Below are 18420 nucleotides of genomic sequence, written 5' to 3' on the forward strand. Positions count from 1 at the left end.
TGAGCGTCAACCCTTGGCTGGGAGTGGTAGCTCCCAAGTGCCAATGGCTGACGCCTCAAGCCCGGCTCCCAGGACGCTTCTAAACTGTTCGGAACATAACGACTCCCCACCCCCACCCTAAACTCTAAACTTGCACGAACAATTCCTCTCGCCCCTTAAAACTCTGAGCAGGATTGAACTCACGCGAACTGGTAAGTGGGTGTTTTGGTTTTAAAATTTTGACGAAAAAAAAAATCCGGTGTTGTGTGACCCCCGTTGCGGCGGTGACACCGCAGGCTGTGGTTGCTCCCCGCCGGGGAAGGCGTCTCCTTCTCGGTAGGCAATCCAGGCCATTCAGGCCCTCCCTGGCGTCTCGGGCCTAGTCTGTCACAAAGAAAATAAACATTTATACATGCTTTGTGGAACTGTTTTCACAGTAAGATACACAGGCAGCAGTCGTAAGAAGAAAGGCTGAAATACAATCGTCAGTAACAGAGGCGTTATGAAAAAGGCCCATTGCCCGATTATGCACCACAGAATTTACTTTTAAGGGCAGTGTTATTGGTAAATATGTAGGGGGTTTTTTCTCTCGTGATATACCCGTCTTTGTGTTTGTCCTCATGCTTTGGGTTTCGGGCTGTTCCACGCGAGTTTGAAGCCTTTGGTTAAACGAGGTAACACAACCACGGGTCAAGTTATCTCTTGATGCATCACAGCTGTCATAACCCGTACGGTTTACCCCGTATTCTTGTACAGAGACATTGAGTTTTCACGCCCATACGGGGTACAGCCGTTTCAATACGGGCAAAAAAACATGCTTTGGTAACAGTATTGTCTATTTGTGTTTCTACATTGTGATGGGACTTCGCAGGACGAACGTTGATATTCATAAAGACACGTGGTGGCCGATATGGTCTGAATTGATCTGTAATAAGGTAGGGGCACTGATAGAGGTTGACAGCTACGTGGTGGTGAGTGTACTCGAAGTGAATCTATATTTGTGTGTTTCTCCCTTGTGATGGGACTTTGTTGTTGTTGTTTTAGGCGGCTGCGGGACTGTGCAACGTTGGTGAGTGGCATAGGAGCGGTGGGGGCAACATCCATTGTAGAGTACAATGTCACTACGCTCCCACGTCTACGCTACCCTCCTCCACCAAGCCGCCACACGGACGAGCGTGGTGAAGTATGGTCAAATCATGACCCGGGGCGGCGTGGGGAGACCCTCGTCCGGCAATGGATTAACAAATTGGCTCTTACTGTTTATCTCCATATATATAAAAATATGCAAGGTTGTGATTGTGTGTGTTGTCTGTTCAAAATGTTTAGCGTACTTCCCGACATGCAACAAACTGGAAATTTGCCATGTGGGTATTTCCCAGACTGTACACCGTGCAAACATTATACAAATACACTTTTGTGTTTTTTTTAGGGGTGGGGAGGGGAGCTCAATAATGCCTAGATTTTATGCACGGCAAGTGAGCTGTGACGTCAAATCTGTCACGTGACCCGTGCATGTGGAAGCGTCACGCATTGTAGTGTAGCGGTTAGCGTTGTCTGTGTGTGTGTGTCTGTGTGTTGTGGGGAGCGATAGTGTAGCGGTTAGCGCGCTGCGCTATGAACCTGGCGACCCAGGTTCGATTCCTGCTCACGGCCAACACCAGTGACGATTATCTGAACCGGTCCCGGGCCTCCCCTAGGTCGACTCAGCCTCAAATGAGTACCTGGTGCGGTGTGTAAACATTGCCACTAGGGAGACAAAGGCGGTCGAGCGTGGTGCTGGCCACCCACCCCCTCGTGTACCGTCCCGGCCTTCATAGGTGCTCGCTAACAGCACTTGCTCCTACAGTCTGTTAAGGCTATATGGGGGATCTTTTTGTGTCTGTGTGTGTCTGTGTGTGTGTCTGTGTGTTTGTGTCTGTGTGTGGAAGCCTAATGCATTGTAGGGTAGTGGTTAGCGCTACGCCGCGCTACGAACCCGGCGACCCGAGTTCGATTCCCGCTCACGGCCACCACCGGTGACGATTATTTGAACCGGTCCTGGGCCTCCCCTAGGTCGACTCAGCCTCTAACGAGTAACTGTTGTGGTGTGAACATCGCCACTGGGGAGACAAAGGCGGCCGGGTGTGGTGAATTCAAGCCTGGGTAGTACAGCTAGTCCTGTATATACCTACACAGCCTACATACAACAGAATAAGTAGTATCTCTTGGCCCTGTAGTTGTATCTACTGACTGTACAGTAGTATCTACTGAGCCAGTAGTAGCTACTGACTGTTTAGTAGTATTTACTGACTGTAGTAACTACTGACCGTAGTAGTATTTACTGGCCCTACAGTAGTGTCTACCGACTCTATAGTAGTAACGACTAACTGTATAGTAGTATCTGCTGACTCTATAGGAGTATTCACTGACTATAGTAGTAACTACTAACTCTATATCAGTATCTACTCACTCTATAGTAGTGCCTACTGACTCTAGTAGCTACTGACCGTAGTTGTATCTGCTGACTGTAGCAGTATTTGCTGACTGTAGTGGTATAGTCTGACTGTTTTAGTATCTACTAACTCTATATAGCGGTATGTACCAACTCGATAGCATTATTTACTATTACTACAGCAGTGCATACCGACTGTGGTGGATCCTGCTCTCACTACAGCAGTGCATACTTACTGTGGTGGTAACTGCTATCACTACAACAGTGCATACTGACTGTGGCGGTACTTGCTATCACTACAGACCAATTTACTCTGACAGAGACCCACAGACTCACACAGAGACCCATAGACTCACACAGAGACAAATTTACTCTGACAGAGACCCACAGACTCACACAGAGACCCATAGACTGATAGACTCACACAGATACCAATTTACTCTGACAGAGGCCCACAGACTCACACAGAGACCCATAGACTCACACAAATACCAATTTACTCTGACAGAGGCCCACAGATTCACACAGAGACCCATAGACCCACACAGAGACCAGTTTACTCTGACAGAGACCCACAGACTCACACAGAGCCCCATAGACTCACACAGAGACAAATTTACTCTGACAGAGACCCACAGACTCACACAGATACCAATTTACTCTGATAGAGGCCCACAGACTCACACAGATACCCATAGACTCACACAGATACCAATTTACTCTGACAGAGGCCCAAAGACTCACACAGATACCCATAAGCCCACAGACTCACACAGAGACCCACAGACTCACACAGAGACCCACAGACTCACACAGAGACCCACAGACTCACACAGAGACCCACAGACTCACACAGAGACCCATAGACTCACGACACAGGCGGTCCCCACGAGGTGGTCGTCAGCCGTGCCCGGCGGCTGAGCATTACTCACCCCCCCCCCCCACCACGTCGCTGTCTCCACAGCTGCCGTGATGAGTGTCGCTGTCTTCCTGCTGTCTCCACAGCTGCTGTGACGAGTGTCGCTGTCTTCCTGCTGTCTCCACAGCTGCCGTGACGAGTGTCGCTGTCTTCCTGCTGTCTCACAGCTGCCGTGACGAGTGTCGCTGTCTTCCTGCTGTCTCCACAGCTGCCGTGATGAGTGTCGCTGTCTTCCTGCTGTCTCCACAGCTGCCGTGACGAGTGTGGCTGTCTTCCTGCTGTCTCACAGCTACCGTGACGAGTGTCGCTGTCTTCCTGCTGTCTCCACAGCTACCGTGACGAGTGTCGCTGTCTTCCTGCTGTCTCCACAGCTGCCGTGACGAGTGTCGCTGTCTTCCTGCTGTCTCCACAGCTGCCGTGACGAGTGTCGCTGTCTTCCTGCTGTCTCTACAGCTGCCGTGACGAGTGTTGCTGTCTTCCTGCTGTCTCACAGCTGCCGTGACGAGTGTCGCTGTCTTCCTGCTGTCTCCACAGCTGCCGTAATTAGTGCCGGTGACTCCAGGTTGTCTCTGGCCGCTGCCGTGATGAGTGCCGGTGACTCCAGGTTGTCTCTGGCCGCTGCCGTGATGAGTGCCGGTGACTCCAGGTTGTCTCTGGCCGCTGCTGGAGCTCACAGGAACATTCTGGTGAGTCGCTTTTAGGGGGGCTCACCGGTGCTCTGTGTACTACTATACACTGTACACTACTATACACTGTACGCCATACTATACACTGTACGCTATACTATACACTGTACACTATACACTGCACACTATACACTGTACACTATACTATACACGGTACACTATACTATACACTGTACGCTATACTATACACTGTACACTATACTATACACAACTATACACTACATTACTATACACTACACAACTATACACTGTACACTATACACAACTATACACTACATTACTATACACTACACAACTATACACTGTACACTATACACAACTATACACTACAATTACTATACACTACACTACTATGCACTACATTACTATACACTACACTACTATACACTACACTATACCCTACACTACTATAAACTACAGTACTATACGCTACTATACACTATGCACTACTATACACTACAATGTAATATACACTACTATACACTACAATCGGTCCTGGGCCTCCCCTAGGTTGACTCAAAAGAGTAGCTGGTGTAGCGGTGTGTCGTAGTAAACAAAGCCACTGGGGAGACAAAGGCGGTTCGGCGTGGTGCTGGCCACCCACCCCCTCATGTGCCACAGTGCCGGCAGCCTTAATAGGTGCTTCTCTTCGCTAACAGCACTTGCCCCTATAGCCTGCCGTGGCTACACGGGGGACCTTTGTGTCTGTGTGAGTGATGACATGTGGCTCCGTGATGCCTCTGTCCGCTGGGATGCAGCTGAAGCCGGTGCCTGCGATGCTTCGTCTGCTGCAGTCGGTCGGTGTCGAGGGCGACACATTCACGTGGGAGCAGGTGGGTCCCATCACGACCACCAACACCATCATCATCTGCGTGGCTAGGAGATGTTGACTACCACGCCTGGTGTACAGGAGGTCGTGGGACCCACCATCATCATTATCAGGGTGGCTAGGAGATGTTGACTACCTCGCCTGGTGTACAGGAGGTCGTGGATTCCATCGCGAACCTGACACCTGCTGTATAATTTGGATTTGCAGGATTATCACACATGGCTACGTGCGTTGCGAAAGAAGTTCAACATAGTACAGACGTTACACTCACCCACCCACTCACCCAACCACTCGTCCACCCACTCATTCACTGACCTACTCACTCAGCCACCCACTCACCCAACCACTCACCCACTCCATTTACCCACACACTAACACTCACTCATCCAACCACTCACTCATCCACTCACTCACCCAACCACTCACTCGACTCACCCTCTAACCCATCCACTCACCCTCTAACCCATCCACTCACTGACTAGTCCATCTCTTCCGCCCATGCCACTAAATCAGTGATCCACCCACCCACTCACTGATTCTCTCACTGATCCACACACCCACTCACTCACCTACTCACTCACCTACCCACCCACTCACCCACTCAATCACTCAACCACCCACTCACCTACCCACCCACTCACCCACTCAATCACTCAACCACCCACTCACTAACTCATCCACTCACTCACCCACTCACTCACCCACCCACCTACTCACCCACTCAGTCACCCACTCGTGTGTGTGCATGCATGCGTGTGTGCATGTGTGTGTGTGTGTGTGCGTCCCACGTAGGCGCACCACTACATGGGACAATACATCAAGCGAAGACAACTTTACGATGTAGAGAGGCCGTACCTGGTGAGGTGTGGCGGGGACCCTCTGGGGGAGGTGTTTGGTGTGGAGGGATTCTCACTCAGAGATCCCAGGTGAGGGAGATACAAAGAGGGTGGAGAGAGAGTGGGTGGGTGAGTGAGTGTGGGTGAGCGGATGAGTTATTTAGTGAGTGAGTGGGAAGGCGAGTGGGGGCGTGAATTATTGAGTGGATGGGTGAGCTGTTTAGTGAGTGGGCGAGTGATTGAGTGGGTGAATATTCTTTGGTTCTTTCACTAAAGTCACGTAGATAGAAAAATTATAATAAAGAAAGTGAAATAAAAATAAACAAGCACAAGAGAGAGAGGGGTGGAGAGAGAGAGAGGGGCGGGAGATAGAGCCTGCATCCAAACGCAGCCTGGATCTCCCTGTCTCTCTCTTCCAGACACTCGGTGGCAGCGCTGTTTGTGAAGTCATTCTCCATAGTGATGGCCGACAGCAGGCGAGGTGAAGTTCCCCTCCCTCCTCCTCACTCCCTCCCTCCTTCTCACTTCCTCCCCGGGTTCATAGCGCGACGTAGCACTAACTACTACTACACTACCGCTACCCATATACAGTCACACACTCACACACTCACACATTCACTCACTCACTCTCTTCTTTTTCTTCCCCTTCAGCCGGTGCCAACGTCACCACCACCTCCACCACTTCCTCTCCATCTTGCGCTCCAACCGGTGGCGGTGCTGTTGGTGTGGGTGGTGGTGGTGTGGGTGGTGGTGTGGGTGGTTGTGGTGGTGGTAGTGGTGTGGGTGGTGGTGGCGGTGGTGTGGGTGGTGGTTGTGATGGTGGTGGTGTGGGTGGTGGTGGTGGTGTTGGTGTGGTTGGTGGTGTTGGTGTGGGTGGTGGTGTTGGTGTGGGTGGTGGTGGCAGTGGTGGTGGCGGTGGTGTGGGTGGTGGTGTTGGTGTGGGTGATGGTGGTGGTGTGGGTGGTGGTGTTGGTGTGGGTGGTAGTGTTGGTGTTGTTGGTGTGGTTGGTGGTGTGGGTGGTGCTGGTGGTGTGGGTGGTGCTGGTGGTGTTATCGTGGGTGAGTGCGTGGTGTGCCGGAGTGAGCCGCGTAGCTGCACGTTAGTTCACGGCGACAGCGGTCACCTTGCCACGTGCCGCCGCTGCGCCTTGGAGCTGCAGCGGCGTGGCATGGCCTGCCCACTCTGCCGCAGGGAGATCCACTCTGTGGTGCACACGTTCCTGTCCTGACACGACACACAACAGACACACACAGACACACACACAGACACAACAACAACAACCGCCATTCGCCACTAAGTGGCGGTGACGTCACCACGACGCTTGTGCCAGGCTATGTGTACCCTGAGGCAACGTGAAGTGCAGAACGTCCGCTGGCAGGTCACAGGGCAGACCCAGGTGCCACGGGTCGACTGACTGAGATGACTGGCTGATGCACCACCTGTGCCTCCTACTGTGCCAACCTGCTGTGCTTTAGCCACCCGGCGCTCCGCTCGTTCTGAGCGTCGCTCCTCCGCCCTCCGTTGTTGTTGGAGTGCGACTACCTCCAACTGCCCAGTAGCATCCTTCACGAGCCTCCTCCACAGAGGCCGATCTTGACACCGCTGGTACCAGTCATCGGCAAGTCCACTCAGCTCCACGTCCTCCTGTACCACATCACTCCATTTCTTCTCTAACCCGTGCCGCACCCGCTTAGCCCCCTCAATCCGGCCGAACAAAAGCTGTTTCGGCATGCGGTGGCAGGGCATGCGGGCTACATGACCCAGCCATTGCAGCCTTGCCCGCTGGAGGAGCTCACCGATGGGACCTTGCCCAGATCTTTCAAGGATTTGTGAGCTCCTCACACAATCCAGTCTGGTTAAACCCAGGATGGATCGTAGGCAGGCCAGCTTAAATGTTTCTCACCGGCGAAGATGTTCCATTAGGGGGGTCCACGTTTCGCAAGCGTAGAGAAGGGAGGGAATGACCGTGGCCGAGAGGACCTGAAGCTTAGTGCGGAGCGACAGACCAGGTAGCTTCCACACAGCGTTACGCAACCGATGCAAAGATATTGCCGCTCGACTGATTCGGAGGGAGACCTCTGCTGTTAAACTGGAGCCAGTCATAAGCACACTGCCCAGGTATGGGAAACTCTCCACTCTCTCCACAACTGCCCCATCACCGATTGGGAGTTGTGGGGGTGGAGTGTCCGATGGTACAAAATACACAGACATACACACACAGACACGCACACACACAGACATGCACAACAATAACAACAACTGCCATTCGCCACTAAGTGGCGAATCGCGTCACCACGACGCTTGTGCCAGGACATGTGCACCTTGAGGCCACGTGAAGTGTCGAACGACCGCTGGCAGGAGGTCACGGGGCAGACCCAGGTGCCACGGGTCGACTGACTGAGATGAGATACACACAAAGAGACACAGAGAGACAGATACACAGACACAGATACACACAGACACACACAGACACAGATACACAGAGAGACAGAGAGAGACAGATAGATACACAGAGAGCGTTTGTTAATTTATGTCTCCTTAAGGACAATTTAATGTTCATGTTTTTACCTCAGAATGTAAAAAAAATGTTCCTCGTAATGTTCAAAATATTTTTTTGTCTACCTCAGAATGTTTATAAAAAAAATTAACCTCAGAATGTTATTTTTTTACCTCAATGTAAAAAAGATTTGCTTTTACCTCAGAATATAAAAAAATGTTTACCTCAATGTAGAAATTCTATTTTTTTACCTCACTCGCACTCTTGAATGCGTTTATTGCCGTTTAATATATTAAACTTTTGCACATTTTACCTCATCGTTTCCTGTCATCACTTTACGAGTTCACCGTGTGTGCGTGTGTGTGGGGAGCGTTGGTGCGCCAAAGCAAACCCCTCCAGTGAAGGCCCCCCGTGTGGCCTCTAACAGACTGTAGGGGCAAGTGTCTCTTAGCAGCTCGCAGCAACTGCGAGCACCGTCACGACAAAATTATCTTACATCCACGTTCACCCTCTGTGAATATTCACACGCACGTGGGAGACGCGCTAACCCATCCCTAGCGATCCGAGCGGTGCGTCTTAAGAGTGCGAGGATTATTCTCCTGGCCGCTCTAACACCGTTGCCACGTGACGAGCGACCTGACGGAGCTGCTTTCACTTGGTGCAGGGCAGGCCGCTCGCGTGGACCAAGATTGGCACAGCAACTCAGTGGGGGGCCCCCTTACACCCTGGTGGCAATACACTTAGTTTAGTTTTACTTAGGTCTCTGTTAGTGTGGGTCTCTGTGGGTATCTGTGTGGGTCTCTATGGGTCTCTGTGGGTCTCTGTGGGTATGGGTCTCTGTGGGTCTGTGTGGGTCTCTATGAGTATGGGTCTGTGGGTCTATGTGAGTGTGGGTGTCTGTGGGTCTCTGTGAGTCTATGTGGGTCTCTATGAGTCTCTGTGGGTCTCTATGAGTATGGGTCTCTATGAGTCTGTGAGTCTGTGTGGGTCTCTATGAGTCTCTATGGGTCTGTGTGGGTCTCTATGAGTATGGGTCTCTGTGAGTATGGGTCTCTGTGGGTCTCTATGAGTCTCTGTGTGTCTCTGTGAGTATGGGTCTCTATGAGTCTGTGTGGGTCTCTGTGGGTCTCTATGAGTCTCTATGGGTCTGTGTGGGTCTCTATGAGTATGGGTCTCTGTGAGTATGGGTCTCTGTGGGTCTCTATGGGTCTGTGTGGGTCTTTCCCTCCCCCCCCCCCCTTTATCCCCTGGCCGTCGCCTCCCCCTCGGGTGTCGGCCACGCCCACACCTCATCCAATCAGGAGTCTCTGGCTCACGGATGACGCGTCACCTCCAGCTTCCGGCGCTCAGCAGCACTTCCGGGGCGTGTAGAGTCCTGGGAGTCGGCGGCTGCGTCACGTGACCACTCCCACGTGGCTGCGTGCTGCCCGTTCCGTCCGTAGTTACCGTGAAAGACTTGAGACTTGCTGTATTTAGACTATATCGTGACATATTGAGGCGTTAAAACTATCACGGTTTGTTACTTGAACGATTTCCCTTCCCGCCGTGTAATAATGGGCAGTGTTTGGTAAGACTGTTGTTTTGTTTTTCATCATAACGGGACACATTTTTTACATTATTCCACATGCATAGCGGGGGGTAGGGTGTGACCTTGAGACGTTTGGAAGCCGGTTTAGCATGAGCACTTTAAGATTTCGTCAATAATGTAATCGGTCTTGCTCAAGCAAATACATTATGAAATTTGCACACGTGTCAATAACGATTGAATTTTTTTACACGTGGAAAAATGTGTTCTATTTTTTTGCAAAAAATTGCAAATGCAGTTTATTTTCCAAGTGTTGTGAAAGCCTTTATTCTTAATGCTCTGTTGAGCACGAAGTGCCCGTGGGTATAACCTGTGGTAATCCCCATATATACAAAAGGCAAAGTTGTGAATGTGTGTGTTGTCTGTACTTCTCCACATGCAACAAACTGGAAATTTGCCATGTGGGTACTTTCCAGGCTGTACACCATGCAAACATTATACAAATACACTTTTGTATTTTTTTAGGGGGGGGGGAGCTCAATAATGCATTTTATTTTTTGCACGGCAAGTGAGCTGTGACGTCAAATCTGTCACGTGACCACTTGTGTGCACCCAGCACGTGCCTGTCCAAGTAATAAACTCCACTCGTTAACACTTGTGTGCACCCAGCACGTGCCTGTCCAAGTAATAAACTCCACTCGTGAACACTTGTGTGTACCCAGCACATGCCTGTCCAAGTAATAAACTCCACTCGTGAACACTTGTGTGCACCCAGCACGTGCCTGCCCAAGTAATAAACTCCTGAGCACGAGGCGCGAGCGACTAACCAAGACATGGACAGAAGAGAGTGGTGGCAAGGCGAGTTGGCAGACGACATCTACCGCGTCCTTCGAGAGAAGGTATCCGCCTCTCTCGTCAATAGGCCTCCTACACGCAGACGCGAATCCTACGAACTGATTTACACGGCACGTACGTTTGGGTGCTCGACTCGCAGTGAGTGGGTTGCAAGTTCAATCCTGGCCAGCGGATCAACCCAGCCCCCTATCTCTCCGGGGACTATAACATGAGCAATACGGTTCGAAGAATAAAAGTGGCTGTGCTTTGGAGCTACGGATCTCCACACCTCGTGGTTTTGTTTCATCATAGGCTGAGGACTATTCTTAGCTCTTTCGGTAAAGTCACGTTGAAGGGAAACAATAAAATAATAATATATATAAAACAATAAAAAAATATCACGACATTTCAACCATAACACAAACGGTCGTCATCAGGTGTGTCGGTTTGCATAAAGTTATCTATTTTAAAACGATTTATTTATTTATAAAAACGTCAGCGCCACGCGCAGCGATTTGGCAGTTTATTTAGAAGGACTAGTCCATCTATGTTCTGAAAAGAGGAGGGGGGAGACGAAAAATTAATGTATGCTGTCTGAAAGCCACTGTAAGCGTGAACAATCAATTAAGACCTGAAATGGTTTATCAAATCTTTCCAATGATTGCTAAGCCAGAATCCATCTTCTCGGTTGAAATTGTCTCTGTGCTTGTATATGTGGATAACCTCATGAACGAATCTCTCATGGTAGCCAGATGGCTTACAAAGGCTGAGAACTACCGAATTAGTTCTTCGCCATCTTTCACTCGCTTGAAAAGGGAGACAATTTTGGCCCGTGGCTTTTGTCACTCTTGGTTTGCGTGACGGCGAAAGTTAAATGCTGTGGCCCACCGTAACCGGGCACGTCGCCTCCTTCGACCCCCAGAATAATCTATTATCGTTTCAAAACACCTCTTGACCTCTTGACCCAACTCCACAGCGTCCCAACTGCCCTACCAAACCCCGCGTCCTCTTTTTGTTTTTCCCTCGCAGGAGCTGTCGCTGCCTCGGTTTTGCGCTACGCTCGCCCCAGCTGCACCTCCGTCGCCACTTCGTCGACCTCCTGGCAACGCTGAGCGAGCACCTGCAGCTGAGTGTGGCCACGCACCACCTGGCCATCGCGATGTTAGACGTGTTCATGGACCGCCACGACATCACCGTCCTCTGCCTCTACACCTGCTCAATCTGCTACCTCATTATAGCAGGTCGGTCAATCGCTCACGTGCCCACCCACCCACCCGATCACCCGATCACTCGCTCATTTCTCGCTCGTACGCTTGGTCGCTTGCTCACCGTCGGCATGCGTGTCCCTGACACCCTGCGCAGCCAAGTTCGAGGAGATGGATGAGCAGGTGCCGCGACTGGACTGGGTGAACCGGCTGGAGGTGATGACCAAGCAAGGGCTAAGTCTGTCCAAGGAGGAATTGCAGCAGACGGAGGTAGCTGCATGCCCCTATTAATTCAGCATGCAATGTTTCACCCCAGAACCGTTCCGTGCATTGTCATGATTCAAGGTCACGATTTGATTCAAGAAACCAATTGTTTCGTCTTGTTACTTTACAATCTTACTCTGTGGGTCTGTCGGTAAAGTCACGTAGATGGAAAAATAATTTTAAAAAATCACGACGTTTCGATGGCAACACAAGCAGTTGTCCTCAGGTGATTGCTTGTGTTGCGATCGAAACGTCAAAGACCCAAAGAGTATGAACACATCATCTCTGTTTCATGCCAACTAATTATTCTGTAAACAATTTGAATGTACAGCCCGAATTTGAATATAGAAGCGTGTCTTCTTACTAGATAACAGGAAGGCAAAAGCTGCAGAATAACATTACCACAGCAGACCTGACGAATGAACGTGGAGTGGTGCAGGAAATTCTCCCTTCCTATGGTGGGGCTCAGTCTCTCCGTAAAACAATCACCCCGTGACGATTTGCTTGCGTTGCGATCGAAACATCGTGATATTTTTTGTTAATTTTTCAATCTACGTGGCTTTACCGAAAGACCCAAAAGAATATGATCGTCTTCTTTGGTTCTTTCGGTAAAGTCACGTAGAATGAGAATAAAATAATCACTTGATGAAATAAATAACACAATAATGAGAATATTATTGTGTTATTTTATCAATGTATTATTTTATTCTCATTCTACGTGGTGACTTTACCGAAAGAACCAAAGAAGATGAATCCTTGCAGTCACGAAAGCTTTAAATCGAAATTTAATATGATGGTCATTGCATTTACCCGTGCAGACGTCTCCCCCCTCCTCTTTTCAAAAAATAGATGGACTAGTCCTGGCAAACAGCCAATCGTTGCGCGTGACGCAAACGTTATTTATATATATAAATAAATAAATATGCCGTTTCCAAAATAAATTTATGCAAACCGACACACCTGATGATGACCGTTTGAGTTATGGTCGAAACGTCGTGAGAATTTTTATTGTTTTATATATATTTTGTTGTTTCTCTTCAACGTGACTTTACCGAAAAAACTAAGAATAAGATGGCAAATATTTTAAACAATATCCATGACGACTAAATGAAGCTGATATGTGGATTCCTGTGCGTGCGAATTTCACGTCCTAGTCCATCACGGATGCCCTGAGACTCGGTGAGGCGCTCCAGCATTACCCATGGTGCCTTGTGACTCATTGGTAGATGGGCCCTTATGGTTGAGGTTTCTCATCACCTTGCTGAATTAAATAAGCAGATGAACGCTAAACGATTAGACATTCCTCTGGTGCTGTTGCTGGCTTCTTAGTATTTTGGGCCTGTGCTTAGCAACCGTTATTTAAACATAACAACATTAAGTTGCACACTCTTAATTTTTAGAGATTGGAGAGTATGGTTTTCAGATTTTGCCCCAGGGTTGTTTCCACTTATGTTATATTGAGGACAAACTACTACAAACGACAGTACTATGCAGTGGTGTTAATTACTGCAGTACATCTTAGATGTTTTTATTGATGTTAAATTATTATATTGCTGTCAAGGGCACGGTGTGATATTGGGTTCAATGATCACAAGATGGGTGTGAACCTAACATTATTAGACCCACATGCATGGACCTGTGTGTGTCAAGATGGGCTTGAACCTAACATGATTAGACACACAGGCATGGACCTGTGTGTGTCAAGATGGGCTTGAACCTAACATGATTAGACCCACAGGCATGGACCTGTGTGTGTCAAGATGGGCTTGAACCTAACATGATTAGACACACAGGCATGGACCTGTGTGTGTCAAGATGGGCTTGAACCTAACATGATTAGACCCACAGGCATGGACCTGTGTGTGTCAAGATGGGCTTGAAGCTAACATGATTAGACCCACAGGCATGGACCTGTGTGTGTCAAGATGGGCTTGAACCTAACATGATGAGACACATAGGCATGGACCTGTGTGTGTCAAGATGGGCTTGAACCTAACATGATTAGACACACACAGGCATGGACCTGTGTGTCTGTTCTAACTCTACGTCCTCCCCCTGTGTTCGAACTCTTCAGTAAATACAACTTCAACAGGAAGCAGGTCATGGAGCTTCAGGAAAATCCTGCTGTCCACTCTGAGCAGCCCTCCCACTCAGCCTCAGCCATACCACGTGTGCCTCTTCACCAGTCAACTCTACAGCAGCAGCAGCAGCAGCCACAGCCACTACAGCAGCAGCAGCAACAGCAGCAGCCACAGCAGCAGCAGCAGCCACAACAACAGCAGCAGCCACAGCAGCAGCAGCAACAGCAGCAGCAACAGCAGCAGCAACAGCAGCAACAACAGCAGCAGCAGCAACAGCAGCAACAGCAGCAACAGCAGCAGCCACAGCAGCAGCCACAGCAGCAGCAACAACAGCAACAAATGATGCAGCAGCAGCAACTGCAGCAGCAGCAGAAACCACAGCAGCAGCAGCAGCCACAACAACAACAGCAGCAGGAGCAATAGCAGCAGGAGGAGCAGCAGCAGCCACAGCAGCAGCCACAGCAACAGCCACAGTAGCTGCAGCAGCAGCCACAGCAACAACAACAACAGCAGCAGCAACAGCAGCAGCCACAGCAGCAGCAGCCACAGCAGCAGCAGCAACAACAGTAGCAGGAGGAGCAGCATCTGGTGCCCAAGTCGGTGCAGACGCCACCTGTGGAGGTGGGTCAGGAGATGGAGTCGTCGTCGCCGCCGCTGCCGCCGCCGTTCAGCAAAGAGACCCTTGGCAACATTTGGGATGACCACGTTTTGGCCGCGCAAGCCGCGTGTCAGCAGGAACCTGGCCATTGAGCCGCACAACAGATAGATCGGCAGGCTGTGCGGCGATTGCTGTTGCGTTTTCGGCAGGGCACCGATTTCAGGAATGCAGAACACGGAGCGAGTTGTCGGTCAAAGCTGAGCTCGTCAGAGCTTTGGTCGGCAAGCTGTGGGGGGGGTGGGGGGTGTTCAAGGAGGCTGTAGATTACCGGCAACGAAAGCGTCGCAGAATCTTTGCGACGGTTGCAAATTTCTATTAATGAGGCGTCGTGCCGCACGCAATCCTGTGAATATCGCAAACCGACTTCCGCTGGTCAAGAGGCCAGCCGAACGCCGACAAATAGTGGGTCGGCCTGCAGTTAAAAGCCACGCTGTTGGGGCCCGGCTCCGCTCTGGCCATTTTATGTTTGGCCATGAATTCAAATGGCCAAAGAGACATAGTAAGAATTGTCTTCAAGCCTAAGTGAGCATTGGTTGATGCTTATTTTCACGGGAGTTTCTCAGCTAATGAAGGTATTTTTTAAGGACATGTCTGTGAAGCGATCGTTGCCGTTCCACAAAGCGGTACTTACTGCGTCAATCCCGGAGGAATAATTGGTCGCGAAAGCCTACGTGTTAAACTGGAATAATTGTAGAATCCACCTCTGTGTGCGAATTGAACTGGCGACTATCTGGTTATAGGTTGGACACTTTTATCACTGCGCTACACTGAACAACATTACCAAATACACGGAACATAATGTGCCATCTGTTTAGCCGTTAAAAGAATTGAGGAGAAAAAAATAACCATGCGTGGAATTTGTACCAATCTCATGTCTCTGTTGCGGGGCATAGTGTTAGCCCAAAGCCACCCAGACACTTCCATTAAACCAGGGGTCGGGAACCTTTTTGACTAAGAGAGCCATGAAAGCAAAAAATTTGGAAATTTATTTCAGTGAGAGCCATATAATATATTTTAAAAGTGAATTCAACTAAATGTCAGTATAATAAGCCTCTGAATTTATTCTTTTAAATAATGTTGTTATAACACTCACCATTAATGCGACTTCTGGTGCTGCATGGATTTGCTGATGTCTTTGTAGTCGGGTTGGTACTTGGTGAGGTTAAGCTTCATGCAAGCGTTGAGGCTTTCATCCGTTAAACGTGATCGTAGGTTGGACTTGATGTTTTTAAGATGTGAGAATGACTGCTCACATGCATACGTAGATCCAAACATGGTCAATACAGCAATACTCACACGCTGCAGTGTGTGGTATGTGACAGGAAGCGCGTTCCAAGTTTTGAGAATCAGCTGGTCTTCGGGTTGGAGTTTTTTCATTTCTGTCCACATGTGCTTGCTCGCCAACTCCGCTTTCTGTCGTGTGATTCTTTCCAAATCTTCATTCAGTGACTTGAACTTATTCACCCACATGTCTGAGGCCTTCAGGTCAGCCACTTCTGCTTCAAAATCTCTGACGGAGACACCAGGGATGTAATTCAGGTCGGCTGTGTTCAGTGAACACTCGTTTGGATGGGTGATGAACTTAAAAAGACGAGTGTGCTCACGAAATTCTCCAAAGCGTGCTTTGAAGGACTGTAGGAGACTGGATGTGCAGCCAGCTAGCTGGTGGAGATCAAGGTTTTGAATGGGCTCACTTGCTGTGCATGCATCTTTAAATTGGCTCAGTTTTTCAAAATGTAGTAAACGACCTGTTTCAAGATCCGTGATGAAAAGCTCCAGCTTGTTTTCAAAAGAAAATACAGCTTGTTGAAGGGATAACACTGTATTTCCAATGCCTTGCATTTTCACGTTGAGCTGGTTCAGATGTTCAGTCAGATCTACGAGATAGTAAAACTTGAGGAGCCACTCGGTGTCGGCTAGCTCAGGATGCCCGACGCCTTTCATTTCAAGGAAAGTCCGGATTTCGTTCAGGCAAGCCGCAAAACGGCTAAGCACCTTCCCTCTTGACAACCAACGCACATTGCTGTGCAAAAGCAGACCAGGATAGTTATTTACAACTTCATCCAGCAGTGTTTTAAACTGGCGATCATTTAAGGCTCGGGCAACAATAAAGTTGATCACACGAATGACCAGCGACATCACTTCGCCAAACTGCCTGTCACACATCTGAGCACAAAGTGCCTCCTGGTGTATAATGCAATGGAAACTTAGGATGGGTCTATTTTCATGTTCACAGAGAAGCGCCACAAATCCTTTGTTTTTCCCCACCATACACGGAGCACCATCAGTACACACTGAGAGAAGTTTATCCATAGGTAGACTTTTTTCTTGAGCAAACGCCATGAAAGACTTGAATAAATCCTCACCTCTTGTGGACCCTTTTAATGGCAGAACAGCAAGACTTTCTTCGCGCAGTGTGTCACCAACAGCATATCTTGCAATCACGCTGAACTGCGACAAATGGCTCACGTCTGTTGACTCATCCAAAGCCAGAGAAAAGAACGGCGCTGCATTTATGTCCTTCACTTGCGTTTCCTCCACTTTGTTTGCCATCACGATGGTACGATCATGAACAGTTCTTGCCGACAGAGGCATGTCTTGTATCCGTTTGATTATCTTGTCTTTGTTCGGAAGATCATCAAAAGTTCATTGGCTACATCCAGCATGAACGTTTTAGCATACTCGCCATCTGTGAATGGTTTTCCGTTCCTCACTATTGCTAAAGAACCAGCAAAGCTAGCCGAATTATAGTCACCTTGCCGGGTCCATACGCGGAGTTGCTGCTGGCTAGCTTGCACCCTGCTCAGAAGCTCTTGGCACGCTTTCTTTCTGCTGTCTCCCGCAGGGTATTTTGATGCAAAGGTAGCGTGGCGCGTGTCGAAGTGCCGCTTTACATTCGACCGTTTCAACGATGTAATTTTGTCATTGCAAATTAGACACACCGCAGAACCCGCTCTCTCCACAAAGGCGAATTCTTCGGTCCATTCGTCCTGAAATGTACGATACTCGTCGTCTTTTTTTCTTTTCGCCATCTTCTTCGTCGAAGGGTTAGCTTTGAGCTAATGACCGAGCAGACGCAGTCTCAGACTGATTCAAAAGGGGGCGTTTACCTGTTTTACCCAGCAACGGCAAACGTAGGCCAGTATCATCCAATTAAAATAATGGACAATTGCTCCTGCAGCCCTGAACAGGACATGCGCAGTGAAAAATCGATGGATGGATTAAAACAAGTGAGAATATTTTGTTTTATCTGCGAGCCATATGCAATCATCAAAAGAGCCACATCTGGCTCGCGAGCCATAGGTTCCCGACCCCTGCATTAAACAGTGCGAACTGTGTCTGCTACTTGTTTTTATATATTGCGACCTTGTCACTTATGCATCTCTCAGAAAGAATGTGTATTAATGAAATTACGTGTAATTGTAGGGATGGCAAAGTCAAGTTCGCAGTTTTCTGCATCGACATGTGAAAGATGCTGCTACGGACAGGTGTAATGCTGTAATTTCATTGTGGATAATTATGTACACTTTAAATGGGCACATTTAATCCTGTGTGTGACTGGGTGACAGCATTTAGATTCAGAATTATCTCTTGCATGTGAGACAAGGGAATCATTCATTGTTTTAGACTATTAATTTAGAAAAAAATTATGTTACTGATAAAACTGTCTTCCTG

At 49.0% G+C, this 18420-nt stretch overlaps 2 long non-coding RNA genes across 3 annotated transcripts; both read left to right on the top strand.

Moving 5' to 3' along the window:
* Positions 1 to 23: 23 nt before the first annotated feature.
* On the top strand, positions 24 to 5545 carry LOC142922067 (uncharacterized). 2 transcript variants are annotated; one of them, XR_012939806.1, is made up of 4 exons: positions 24 to 191; positions 1024 to 1157; positions 3864 to 4015; positions 4774 to 5545. It is a non-coding gene; the product is annotated as an uncharacterized LOC142922067 (long non-coding RNA). The 2 variants fall into 2 exon arrangements; XR_012939807.1 differs by having other exon boundaries at positions 1024 to 1048.
* Positions 5546 to 5655: 110 nt separating this feature from the next.
* Positions 5656 to 8490, top strand: LOC142922073 (uncharacterized). The gene is made up of 3 exons (XR_012939810.1): positions 5656 to 5770; positions 6100 to 6161; positions 6332 to 8490. It is a non-coding gene; the product is annotated as an uncharacterized LOC142922073 (long non-coding RNA).
* Positions 8491 to 18420: the final 9930 nt, after the last annotated feature.

The sequence above is a fragment of the Petromyzon marinus genome, unplaced genomic scaffold, assembly GCF_048934315.1.
Source record: "Petromyzon marinus isolate PM22_M1 ecotype Great Lakes invasive population unplaced genomic scaffold, UKy_Petmar_22M1.pri1.0 PM_G_Scaffold_91, whole genome shotgun sequence".
Classification (NCBI taxonomy): Eukaryota; Metazoa; Chordata; class Hyperoartia; order Petromyzontiformes; family Petromyzontidae; genus Petromyzon; species Petromyzon marinus.